The sequence below is a fragment of the Cavia porcellus genome, unplaced genomic scaffold (genome assembly GCF_034190915.1).
Source record: "Cavia porcellus strain 051 isolate PalLab524CR breed Dunkin Hartley unplaced genomic scaffold, mCavPor4.1 scaffold_2, whole genome shotgun sequence".
NCBI classification, from domain to species: domain Eukaryota; kingdom Metazoa; phylum Chordata; class Mammalia; order Rodentia; family Caviidae; genus Cavia; species Cavia porcellus.
In genome coordinates this window covers 123,828,031-123,842,389 of record NW_026947485.1, presented here as the reverse complement: position 1 = coordinate 123,842,389, position 14,359 = coordinate 123,828,031, and the positions used below count along the sequence as shown (strand labels likewise).

The following is a 14,359-nucleotide window of genomic DNA, read 5'->3' as shown; positions in this document are numbered from 1 at the left end:
TGAACCTGAGCTTTATTAACCAAAGTTTGTTAAATCAGTATACTATGAATCAAAAAATATAAGAGGGCTTCAGCTTATGGTAAAATTCTAAATTGTAAATGTCAATCAAGTTTATTATAATCTATAGAACAATCATTTTGTTAAAATACTTTCTTCAAAATATACTCTGTCCTCCCTTGACTTTTAATTGTATTTGCATATAATCTTAAGTATTTTCAGTGTACAGACCTATGACATTTGTTTATGCTACACAATTTACCAAACTAAAAGAAGAAAACTGAATGTTAATGGACACAGAATTAGCCTGAAGGCAGTCTAGAAGCAGACAAGAAACAAAACTAGCTTTGCACAGGTAAGAATTCAGTCCTTCAGTTTGTGCCTATTTATTAATCAATAACTTAACTTGACTTAAAATACCATAGACATGAATTTGATTTTATTAGAAAAGCACTTTCAAAGATGCAAACTAGAATTTGTTTATATGCACGTTTTCTATAACTTCATCTGATTCAGGGTTAATTTTATATGATTGGTTCACTGTCAAGGTGGAAAATATTATTACAAAAGTCTAACTAACTAGGGTTGTCACTCAGTGGTACATCATATATTTTGCATGTGGTAAGCCCTGGGTTCAGTACCCAGAACACACAAAAGAATCCAAGCCAGATTTAGTGACCCTTAGTATAACTATAAAATAGTTCCATGTTGGATGGTGAATTTCTCACAATTATTTTCTACACAATTACTACCACTACAATTTACAACTGTCTAAGGACAACAGATTTCAAATATTACTACACAGATCAAGTATTCTTTGTTAAATGATGAACTTTCTTTTAAAATGGTTAATAAAAACAGTCACGTTTTAATCAGGAATTGGGAGATAAGTAGATTTCTCCAAAGGCTGAATTTACTCATAGCAATGTGAAATGGTTTAATTCTAATTACCCAAGAAAAAAATTAAATTTCTACAGAAGTAGAATCACCAATTAACAACTAACATCCGACTTCATCAACCTATTTCATTTTATGAGAGAGCTTTATTAGTTCCTAAATGTAGAACAGCATTCCATAGAATCAAAGAATATTAAATTTGAAACAAAATTTGGAGTTAATCTCTAGGGGACCTGGACACACAACTTTCTAAGAACAAAAATTACCTAAATAATTAATAAATTACCTAAATATCTAATAATGTATTTAAATAATTAATGTTACCTAAATACCTAATGAGGAAACAGATAATGTGCAAAGTCCAATACTACTCTTTTGAAGGGACTGATAAGAAAGAAAACTCAAATGGATGCACTGTGAGACCACACTGCTGGGTGAAATAAATCAAGCACATAAGCTTGACCATCACAAGAGCTTCTCTCACATGAGAAAGCCAAAATGTAAATACTACAAAGAACAAAATGAAAGCTACAAATGAGGAAAAAAAAGAGAAAGGTCTTTTGAAAACGGACAGGGGGACTAGGTATAGATAGAGGAGTAAGAGAAGGAAAAAGAGGAGAAAGGAAGGAGAAAGTGAAATATGTAAATGTACTAACTTTCCATGGAGATTGTATTCATCGTGTATCACAAACACGTACTACTAAAAGGTAGACAAAACTCTTGCAAGACTATTCAAGAGAAAACAATTAAAATCTCAAATGAATCTCAAACAGGAAAAATGAGGTATATGGAACATGTGGTAGACAGTTTATAAATCATAAGAAATAGTCAGTGAACTAGTTTATATCAATTTAAAACTTTGATAAGAGGAACAATTTCCTAGAAAATTATAAATGGTCTAAATGTATACAAATATAAATAAACAAACCAAAATTGATCACTATCACTTAGAAGTGAAACAAGAAAATGAAAACTTCCAAAAATATTTACAGAAAATTCATATAGAACTTACAAAATAGAAAATTCATACAAATTTGTGTCACAGAAAAAGGGGTAAACTGCCTAGTAGAGTTTATGAGGTCACTAGAATTTCATTATCACAGTTTGACCCCAAAAGATGTATCATATTCCAGTGTTCAACCAGTATCACTTATCAGAAATGCAGAAACAGTACATACTACTTTTTCTGAATAAAAAGTGATTTATTTGAGGCTTACCATTTAAGTTTGCAAATTTATCGAGATATATTAACAAACAAAGAATACACATGATAATCCTGAAAGATCCTCTCATGTTAAAACCTCTTAAAGAGCTTTATTTTTCTCCTTCCTCCTCTCCTCTCCTCTCCTCTCCTCTCCTCTCCTCTCCTCTCCTCTCCTGTTCTCTTCTTTTCCTCTTTCTTTCTTTTCTTTTTTTTATTTTCTCTTTTCTTTCTATATGGAGAATTGAACCCAGGACCCTCTTACTGAGCTATACCCGAACCATTTTATGTTTCTATACAAGGTCTCACTAAATTGCTAAGTTATCCAGATTGGTCTTCAACTTGCTGACCCTCTGTCTCACCCTCTCCGGGGGCAGGGATCACAGGCATGCCACCAGGCCCAGCTTGATCATTCTAATCTTAATTAAAAGCAAAGTCTGAAGTGAATTCTCAGATTAAAATGACTGGGGTTCTGGGAGAAACTAAGTAAACTAAGTAAACTATAATATGTTGAACATGTCTTTGATAAACAGTGTGATAGAAGATATAATGTTTTATTTCCCTCCAAAATAATTAATACTTGAACAAGATTTTAACATAATTCTTTCTTGCTTTTCTACACAATGAATTTGAATGCTACTGGGAAATTCAGAGTTTAAATTAACAATTTTATTCAAAAAATACACTATCAGGGATGGAGATTTAGCTCAGTGATGGAAGCATGTCCCTGGCAAGTATGAGGTCATGAGTTCAATCCCCCTGCCAAAAAAACTACCAAAGCTTATAGCATATTGGTTGATATAGACTGACATCTAAATATTCAAAGGATCTTACATTAAGAATAACTGCACACATTCAAGTTATTCACTAACTTTATACAAGTTTGTCCAATTAAAAGATTACTAAATGTGTACTTCTAATAGAGGCAAATGAGCTGGGCTCCACTCAGGGTAAATCAGCTCATAGGAAATCATCCCTTTCTTCTTCCTCCTCATTTCCACCTCTGATAGGACACTGAACTCAGATGCGAGATTAGTAAAAGCTCACACCCAGTTCATCTAGGTTGAAAGAATGTGAAAAGCAAAGTCTGAAGTGAATTCTCAGATTAAAATGACTGGGGTTCTGGGAGAAGAATGATACTGGCCAGAGGGATTAGTGCATAGATCTCTTCAAGTCTCGGACTCATACCCATTATTTAGACCAAGAATTCTTGAAGGACATCAGTGTCTTTAAAAGATGCATGGATTTACATCTCATGTAACTGAAACCTCCTGCCCTAAGGTAATATTCAGTTTCAAACCTTTTGTGAAGGCAAATATTCATAAAATTTAAAGCTTTACCTTGTGTAGATCAAATTAGCGTGTGTAGATCAAATTCTACAGACAAGAACACTAGTAAGCTTCAATTGCCTTTAACTCTTAGTGGATTTAAAAACAGTACAATGTGTGCCCTTAATTGTTTATACTCCTCAGCAACAATTGTTTGACAATATATTCAGATATTAAAAATAAAAGGGAAAATATTACAGATGATTGCACATATTTGAATTTTTCCCACTAAATACGATATCATCAAATATTAAGGTCTTAAATGACAGTATAAACATGGTATACCTCTCTATTTTTTAAAAATATTTACAAATATAAAAGCACTAAATAAAATAGGACTTTATTTATAAGATACAAAAGATTTTTCTTCCCTAGGAATGTAATACATTATAATTTTAATTGTAATCATTTAAAAATGATGATAGTCTTCAAAGATTTATCCAAATGCTTTGTTTTCTTTAAATAATGCTTATGAAATACAAGGTGATTTCTGTCTTTCCAGGAAGAATTGCTTATGAAATGGAGGGTGTATTTTATGGTCCTTCACTAGATTTGTAGTTTCAACTTCATTTAAAATATATCCATTTTTACAGAAGCTTTTGTGATTTCTACAAAGCATATGAATGGCAAAAGCACAGAGGAACTCAGTTTATCATGTTAAATTGGATATTGTACAATTGTTCAATAAGAGTTAGATGAAAAATTTCAAAATTGTGTACACCTAAAATAGAATTATAGGTCTACAGAAGACAAAACCCTTCAGGACACTGTACTCTAATTATTCATTTCTGGTTTATAAAATAATTTGTAAAATATATGCAATTTATGTTTTTAGCTGGTTTTATGTGAAAATTATTAAATAACAGGAACATCACTTGGATAGATCTTCAGTTAAATGTTTCAAATCTACTATCTCTATATAGTTCGGCAAAGATCATGTGGTGTTTATTATAGTTATAAACATTTAATGGTTGATAACTAAATAGCATCTGTATTGAATCTTGCAAGATTTAATTAAACATAGAACACTGCAGATGTGAGATTTAAATTACTACTTATAATTACATGTAAAACACAACTGTAATATGACCACATAGAATTTTGGAAGAAATTTACAATTCTCATTTTAAACAATTTTAATATTTAATTCCTTGTTCTCTTTTGAATAATGAAGTATTTTGACAATAGGTGACATAAGAAATATGTCAAATATGTTTATGAATGTTGATTGTAAGTGAAGAATTATTACCTCAAAACTACTTGTTTCGTGTATCCAAAAATACAACAAAAGTAAAAGAAAAAAGATAATAGAAATAGAATCTAAATTAATTCCAAATAATCTAAATAAAAGCAAATAAGAACTAACCCAATTTTGTCATTAGATGCATAGAACTTGCAGGAAAAGGGAAAATAATATTTCTTCATTTTCAGTATTGTAACTCATTAGATGAATATTATTTATAAAAAGTCAAGGGATAATGACACACATTACTTATAAAAAGCCAATGAATGATGTCACAGTGCAAAGCTGATTTAAAGAGATCACTAACATTTTCATTTGAAAAGCCTATTAAATAATCAGAATTTTTCAGCTTGCTTTATTCATATTAAAGATATCGCTGATATTTTTATCCCTATAATCTATTGAAGGAACAGTGACTGTGGAGTATTTTATAGTTGATTACACATACTAACTGATTACACTTTCATAACAGTAATTTGTGTTACATTAATCTATAGAGTAGGAAAACAAAGATGGAAAGTGCCAAAGACTAAATGCAATTTGCACCATTGTGCAATACCATATGTCTGCGATGTCTCAGGATCAAATGTTTACGAGGAGAATCTTGTCAGTGTAGCATCAGATCAGAAAGGCAAAGGACTCAGGCTCAAGTGAATAACAAAGAATGTCTTCAATCTCCATAGTCCTCACTTCCACAAAGAAAAGGCACACTGTATTTTAAGTAAATTACGAGAGTGAATTACACCCTAATATTTATACTAATTATCCTGGTTTTTCTTCATTAACACTTTTCTGGTCACTGTTGTATTGCAAAGAACTAGCAGACTTAAAAAAATCTGCAGGTAGGCTGAGAGAAAACTATAAATAAAGCATTTAACAAGAAATAATTTGTTAGATCATATAAGCTTATCATATGCATATATATTACTATAATTGTCCATGGCACTTTAAAATAGATGAAGCAGTCTCAAAGTTATCACTCAAAGAGAAGATTCTGATAAAGAAAATAGATGGATTCTAGCAGTGGGGCTATCCAGGGCTCCATATGCATGCGAAGGTTTCTTATTTACATGTTGCTCATGTTTATGCATGTTCAGGAGAATACAGCTGCTACCCCATTCTCCAGAAATCACAGACACTGGTCAAGTCTACAGACAGCCACATTTGAGCTTGTAATGTACTTATCATGAAAAGCTAGAAGCTGTAATGGTAGGGAGGGAGGAATGCGACACAATTTGCTTTGAAAAGATAACAGGCATTTTTCAAAAAACAAATATTGTATATTTAATTCAGTTCCTTTAGGTGCTTTCATGTTATAGGAATTCTGCTAGTGATGAAAACAGCATCCAGCCAATCAAATGGCAGTACCCTAGTGCCATCCAAAGTAGAAGCCTAGTGTTTAAAATAACCCTGATGAATTATTCATAGAGCTGATGTTTATGCAAATTAGAGAATCATGCATCCACCTGACCACCAAGGGAAGAAAAAAACACAGGGAAAAAAAACCCACCATGCTTTTAGCATTCTCCAGAACCTATGTAATCAAATGATAATATTCTTTCATTAAATGCATCAAGGAATTACAATCCTTACCTGGTTAGTTTGAAGGGCCTTCAGATTTTCTGGATGAAATAACTGACTGTGCATGCAACCAATAAAACTGAACTGAAAAGCTGATTAAGGGCACTTACTTAATGCAAAGCCACTCACTGAATATTCATATGATGCCTGTGTTTATGCAAATTAAAGCTAAAGAAAGCCCAAGGGGATTGGTTGCCATAGCCCACAAATACTGTGTACAGCAGAAAATAGAGAATAATGGCAAATAAATCTTGAAATTCATAGCTTTGGAGAAACAAAGAAGAAATAGTAAAATATTAAAAAGCTTAGGTGAATTACAGTTTTATAATGTTTTATTAATCATGTTACTTTAGAACTACTGGCTATTCCTACCGTGTAATGATCTATAATTACCTTAATGCCAAAAGATAGCATCACTTGTGTTTGCCAGCCTTATTTATCACATGACCATGTATCTGAGCACATCCTTGAAGCATAACAAGTAAAGAAAAATTACAATGAAAGTGGGACTCAATATACAAATAGTCAAACCCAGAACCCTATAATACATTTGTGAACCTATATTAAGTATTTCATGTAGTGATCCAATATGGAAAAAATCTTACTAGGAGTTGAAATATTGCAAATATGCAACAATGCATTGAGTTCTTGCTTCTCAATGTTTTTAGATACTTGCTGCATTTGAAATGGAATTTATTTTAGGTTAAGTAAGTTACTGTGAAACTTTTGGCAAAGAAGATTCTGGTCCATGCCATTTTAAATTCCAAAAATGATCATTTTGGGGCTGGGGATTTAGCTCAGCGGCATAAGCAACTGCCTTGCAAGCAGGCAGTCGTGAGTTCGATCCCTGGTACAGATAAAAACGAAAAAGACCAAAAAAAAAAAAAATGATCATTTTGAGAATCTAATCCAGGTCCAATAATGTTTTTTGAAATCCATGCTAATATGTGATGTCCCAATGTCAAAGAATGTGAATCCTCACATGCATATGTGAGAAATGATCATAGGTATTGACATGATTCATAATGTTTCAAGGATCTGAAGCACGCTGGGCATAAATGCTCCACGCTGTCAGTGCTCTTCCTCACTTCTTACCTCTTGAATAAATAAGAAGTAGAGATGGCTACAGATGCTATAATGTATCTGACATATTGGTTTGTTTTTATTTTCCAGTAAATAATTTCACAATCTAATTAGAAGGCAGTACTCTCTACAGCAGTTAGCACAGATTGAAGTGTTTTTCATATTTGAGTACTGTCCTAGTAACTTTTATATCCTCATCACAATCACTTTTGTCTCCCAAATAATGTGATGGGGTTTTCAGTAATTTTGAGACAAAAAAAAAAAATTTCAGACACCTGAAGCATCTATACAAAGCTGACCTCAGTTGCAAATATTGTAAAGACTGAATGTAATTGCTGAACTTTGTTTTCCTAGGAATAAATTTTTTAAAGTTTTTTTTTGTGGCACTGTCGGTTATTAAATTAAAGCTTTCATGATTGGCAAAAACACTTCCATTTTAAAGTTGATCCATGGATTTCCATGATCGCAACCATCATAGAGGCATACTTCTGTATGTACACACGTGTTTTCTGTGGATATTCATTTATTCTAATTCATTTCTCCTTAAAATTCTCTTTTGCTATCTTTCAGAATTGACTTGAAACAATGGAATAAGAATGTAGAATTAAGAATAATGTTGGTAAAAATGTCAATAATTGTGAATTTTTATTATTATGTTATTTTTAAATTTTAATTTGTTAATTATATCCATATACATGTTACATATGCAGAAAAAATTAATGGATAAATTATCGATTTAATAATGGATAAAATCAATGGGTAAATAGCACTTTCATTTAAACCTGCTTTTTCATAAGGCAAGTCGTCTAGTGAGTTGAGATATATTGTACAGAAGGTAGACTTAATATTTAGATTAATAAGCAATTTACATTTGCTAAGTATCCTTATCTCCACAACAGCATTCATTTTTGAAAAAAAATCAATTATTAAACATCAAACATTTTTGACTTTCAAGTGAAAACCCAAAACACATTCTTGCAAAGACTAGTTCTCGCTTTATTAAACTACCATGCCCATGTTTTTGACTGCAATAAACCTAAGACTCCCTTCAGAAAGATAATTCTATTTTCAAAGAAAATGTACCACACACATGCGCTGCCATAGGAACATGTAAGTGGGTATCATTAATGTCGTCCTTTGTCCAATTTCTGATATCATTAGTGGGATTTTTCTTGCCTTTGCTTGGATAGAATCTCTCAATCTCTGGCCCTTGTATAACTGTGGGGTATTTCTGACAACCTTAAAATATTTATAAATCAAATCCAAACTGCCCTAGGCCATGGTTGCCTCAGATCTCTTATCTTGTGTCTGTGCAGGACAAGAGCGGCTCCAGCAGTGTTTGTGTAAGAGTCAGTTCCAGATGAAAAAAACCAAAGCGGCTGAGACTGAGTTAACTGGCTTAAATTATAGATTCATAATTTCCAGATTCATAATTCATCCCATGTTCTTCTCTATGGGCATGACCAGGCCTAGTTTTAGATTCTTATCAAGGTTCCATAAGAAGAGTGAGTCCAGCTCATTTGCCACTTGCTTGGAGACTGACTCTCTTGCAGCACCAACCCGCTGGCCTTCGTGATCACACACCCTTGACTGGACCAAAGGGACAACTGAAAACCTAACTGTCCAAAGGTGAAGCTGCAGTCCATTTCCTCAGACATAAAATTTTCTTGGCCTGTCAGTGCTTTTAAAGCTAGCTGCCCTATTTAAGATAGCAAGATTTTACATTTTTAAAAATCTGGAATTTTCTCTTTCTTCCTAGAAAATCAGAAGGAGTGCCCTGGGCTTAGAGCTGACATTGTCTCCAGGAAGGACCACCGTGGCATCAGGTAAAGACTGGCCTGAGCTATTTTTCTCTAGAAACCCTCACAGAGACACTTCTATCTTTCATGCTTTCCCTCTGAGCAGCAGGTGTTCAATGCATAGTAACAAAATCTGGAGCAGGGCTAATGTTTGAGACTATTTTCTACCCTCTGTGAGCCTGATTGTGCATTTTTACTTATAGATGTGTGTATGTGATTGTATTGTGCAAGTAATCCAGAATGCGTGGCAACCTGCATAAAAGGTAGGCTCCCTGGTTGTCCAGTCTGCTTCAGGTATACAGTGTGACAGTTCTCCTAGCTCTGGGTGTTTTCATATCCTTTCAATATGAACAGCATCAACTAAAGATCTCCGGTGGAAAGGTAAAATCAGATGTCAATACTAATATTTTATAGACTGTTTCTTTATAACAATTTTCACACACACCAATAAATTCACAACAACAGTCAACAAGATCCTTCTCAGCGATGTGTAAAGAGAGTAACCCTGGGTTTCTTTTGAATTTTTCCTTGCTAGCTTTCGGATAGCTGAACTTCCTGGAGTGTATCTCTGGTTTTACTTCTATCTCTCCTTTTAGTGTTCATGATTTGTACCAATAATCTATCTCTTTCATTTGACAAGGATGGAAGAAATAGGAAAATAATCAGGAAAGTACTCGGCCACTTCTAAGAACTGCCTCATTTTCTCTTCTAAGTGGCCCTAGCTCAAAAACAAGATGATGGTTAGCTGGGCAGATGTGACAGAGAGATTATCCACTCCACACTCCTCAACTACAATAATTAATAAACTTTAAGATTATGTTGAAATTTACCTAAAGTAGTCTCTGACAAGTGTTACCTGTAAAGACACCATTAAACAATGTCATCATCTAGTAGATTGGTTTCTTTCTGAAGGTCTATCCCAAATATCAAAATATTTAAAATCAGCTCAAGGGGGCTGAAATGCCAGGAATTATTTTAGTAAGCAGAGGAGGGAATGCAGGGCATAGATAGATCACTAGTCCTCCTCAGTCCCAGGTCAAAGGATGAGAAGCCTGGTTCGTCCTATCTTCCTTTGCCCTCTGGTTGGTGTGTGTGGATCCTGCACATGCTCACACTACACAGCACTTGTGGGCGTACCCCTTGCTCTTGATTTTGTTTTCACCATAAATCTCAAAATTCCATTTACCACTTCCTCTCTTTCAAAGGATCTGATTGATGCCTCGTTCACTGAAGTCAGCTTGATAATTCCCTGGAGCAATAGTGTAATCCGTAACAAAAGGGACAATGATAGAGAAAATTTGGTTCAAATGAATATTTTCTTAAAACATGCTTCAAATCACACCGTCTAAGTAAGTATCTGCCATGCCAGTGTTCGTTCCAGTGACATCTAACTTAAGCTTTAAAACCAAAACAAGGAGATACTGTTAAATTCATTTGAAAAAATGACCTTTTTAAGCCCAGTCTGGGAACCAGCACCATGTGTGGGCCATCGCCAGACTGCAGCAGGCAGACCCCAGCCCCTTCCAGCACTTGGGCTGGCAAACAAGAAGTAACAATCCCCCTAACCACTACCATAAGTGATTGGCTTATCCAGAGAAACACAGGCTGTGATGATAGCTATGGAGATGAATTGCAATTGGATGCCTGTGGTGTTTTGGTGTTTCACCATCATTGCAGGTCTAGGGCCAGTGGTCTGATCATAGGTTCAGAAACTAGTGGTAAGCAGTGTGGCCTCTAGGGGAGTCTCTGAGGGTTGTGACCATCATTGATTCCCTATGGTCTTGTTTTGGAAGTCCTATATAGTTTCCATTATTGTGTTGGGTTTGGTTTTATTCTCGTTTGTTTTGTTTGTTTATGTCAAACATGATGACAGGGGCAGCTATTTCAAAGATAGCAAGGTATGTTATAGTAGTCATTTTGGATTTACTACTCTCTCATTTTGAAGTCCTTTATTTCATTCACTGTTTTGTTTTTATTGTTTGTATTCTATTCCGTTCTGTTTGATTTTTACTATGTCCTAAGTTATCTGCAACTATTTTGAAGACATCAGAAAGCATTATGGAAACTATTGTTAATTTTGTAATGTGTCAAAGTCCCATATCTCTTACACTGGTTTGTTTTGGGTTTATTCTGTTTTGTCCTCTTTAAAATAAAATTTTTAAAACTTATCTTTTAAAATATAGAATATATCTCATTTCAGTGAGGAATGAGGAGGTTCTTTTTCAATCTCTGGTTCAATACTAGTATGATACTACTGCAGCCCAGCATCTTGTTCCCTGAAACCGCCTCAGAACCTCTGCACTTCAGAGTACAGGTAGGTACTTGAGAATACAGTGAATACTGAACAAACGCTGTGCTATAGTTAGGATTCTGCTCTAGAATCCATAGAATTCCATAGAAATTCCATCTAGAAATCCATAGAAAACAGTCTGTTTCCATCATAGTTGTCCATCTCATCCTCACTGTCATAATTCTCAGGCTTTCCCCTTATTCTGTTACCTTTCACAAGGGTTAATTCCTTGAAATTTTGCTGATGTCAACTTTTCTCTTTATACATCCACCATGATACCAGCCTCAGTACCCTGCAATTCCATTTCTAAGAGCTTCAGATTTTGTCATTACTTGGAACATTTTGTATCTTAAATTCTCTTCATCTTTCTCCTCTACCTACAGCTCACCTATTTTTTCTCCTCTACTGAACCTCTTTTTTATTCTAACTGCATTTAGTGTTCAAACTTCTCTGCTTGTATTTGCTCGACATCAATAGGAATAAATGCCATAACCAACACAGTAAAGCTGCTCTTAGACCTTCAATCATCTTCTTCAAGAGTTTTATCAACTATCTAAGAATAAATACAACACTCATCTCCTTACTGTCATTCTCATAGGTCAAACATAAGAATGTTGAGCTCTCTTTATTCCTTTCCTCTTCTTTCTCTCTCCTTCCCTCTCCATACTTCCTCCTCTTCTTCTTCGTCTTGCATGTGAGCTCATCATCTTCAATCTCAGCAGTGAGCTATAGAGTTTTTCAGATAATATCTTTCAGATGATCTTTCATTCCCATTATGTTTTGCATCTGGATGTACCCCAAAACATCATGCAGTCATAATGCAGGCTTTTTGAAGGTGGCTGAATCTAGAATTTGTGACTTGTTCCTGATCCAGTTGCAGGCCTGGGAGTGTGAGTACCATCCACACCTACGATGCATAGCCTGTATACAACATAAGGGAGGAAAGATGATTGTTCCTCCCTTTTGCTTTTGCTGCTTTGGTTGTCTTCTACGGCCATAAACTGTTGCCCTCTGCCATGTACAACCCTGCATTGCAATCAGCTTATTATGGGCTGAAATTTTTATATTTGTGAGCTAAATAAACTTTTCCTCCTTTAACTTTAGGTATCAGATATTTTTTCTCAGCAATGAGAGAAAAGTAAAGCTAAGACAGAACTTGGTACCAGAAAAGAGATTGTTGTGACTATATCTGACCATGTGGTTCAAAAAAATAACTTGTGAGAAGAAATTGCAAAGGTATGGGCATGCCAGCTGAAAAAAACAGAGGTGCAAAATCTTAGGCTGTTCTGCTTGGAAGATTCTGATCAGAGCCCAATAGGCCAGAAGGTTGATAGAAATTCAGCCAGTAAGCACCAGGCTCGGAATATTTCTGCTGAGAAGACTATATTGACTGTTAGAATCTAGATGTTGTGTTTTGTGGCTTGGCAGAAAGTTTGTTGGTATGTTACTCATGTGATGAGGCTTTGCCTGAGCCTGAGATTAAAGGCAGTGCACTAACTAAACTGGTAGAAGACAGTTCAAGGTAGTCTATTTTGAACAGTGGTTTGGCTATTGTTGGAGGCTTTTAGGTAAATATATGTTGCAAATCAAGAGCAAATAGCCCAGCAGGATGATTTAATATTGTGAATTGGGCCAGAAAGAAAGCTCCAATAAAGCTGTGAACTGCAAGGATACAACAAAGGAGATCTTGATTGCTGAGAAGGAAAAATAGGAAATAGCCTGAGGACATCTCAAGGAGCAATGAGACTCCACCCTTCGTAATTTGAAGACTGCAAAAGTGAAATACAGCTTTGAGAAGAAAGCTGAGGAGCACCACGCTCCAGAATGATGAAGGTGTAGAGAATTTCTTTCTCAGAATTTAATTCAGAATGGTCAGCAATCCAAACACTCAAGCCCCACAGCCAAGAGAGAAGAAAGCCTGGCTTCTATTCCAGCTGGCTGCACACTCTGATGTCATCCACATGGTGCTGATTTTAGGTGCATACAGAATGCAAGAGTTGTGGGGTTAAGAAGACTTCCACCCAGATTTCAGAAGGCCTGGGAGGCCAGGTATTCAGGGTGTGGGGAGATATGTCTTATGGTATCTCCCCATATAAATTATCCTTTGTCTTTGGTTTTCTGTGCATCTTATCTTTGTTCATAAGTGCTGGAATTTTCAAGATCATTATTGGTAATGAATGCTATTTATTATCCTAGTTATATCTTAGGCTAACAAATTTGGACCCAGGACAAGGGAGGGTGGCCCTCATAAACAAACCCTGAGGACAACACCATCAGAATAAGAATGAATAGAAAGAAGTGCAGTTTTTGCAAGCGATACAATAAAGCTGTAAGTTAGCTGGATTACATAAAACTCAAACTTTGAAATTCACATAAGGTTAACTGTTTTGTTTATGCCCAAAAATGCTAGACAAAAGCAAATGAAAATTATCTCTGAAGGAAGATGACCATATTAAATTTCAAATTATTTCTATGAATGGTTTTTGAAATGCATTGTTGAGCACAACAGTGGTGAGCAAAAAGGACAATGCCTGCAATAATTATCACACTAGACAACAGAGGAGATCCACAGGCAGTTTAGTCAATGAAAATACAGGGTACTGTTTATAAAACAACTATGCTTACTGTTTTCTTGGAATTAAAGACATAATTTTTAAATAATTAGATAAGAACTGGAAATGATGATAAGTGACAAGCCTGTTTAAATGACATAACTAGAAATTCTATGGCCAAAATGCATACATACACAAGGAAGGATTCTTTGGACAGTATAATGATAAATAAGATATAAATAGGGAGGGAATTAATGAAATGAGAAATAGGTCAGAACAAACTGTCTCTTTCAGGGCAGCTGGCATTCTGGTCATTTCAAATGTCATCAGATGCAAAATGGTCTTCAAGTCCATTTATTACAATTTCATGAGAAACTGACTCTCACTC

At 34.8% G+C, this 14,359-nt stretch overlaps 1 long non-coding RNA gene across 1 annotated transcript in view; it reads right to left on the bottom strand.

Annotated features, from left to right (window-relative positions):
• LOC134472888 (uncharacterized) overlaps positions 1 to 6,320 on the bottom strand; it is a 67,808-nt gene extending 61,488 nt beyond the window's left edge. The window contains exon 1 of the long non-coding RNA XR_010042894.1: positions 6,260 to 6,320. This is a non-coding gene — a long non-coding RNA (uncharacterized LOC134472888). The remainder of the gene's footprint in view (positions 1 to 6,259) is intronic.
• Positions 6,321 to 14,359: the final 8,039 nt, after the last annotated feature.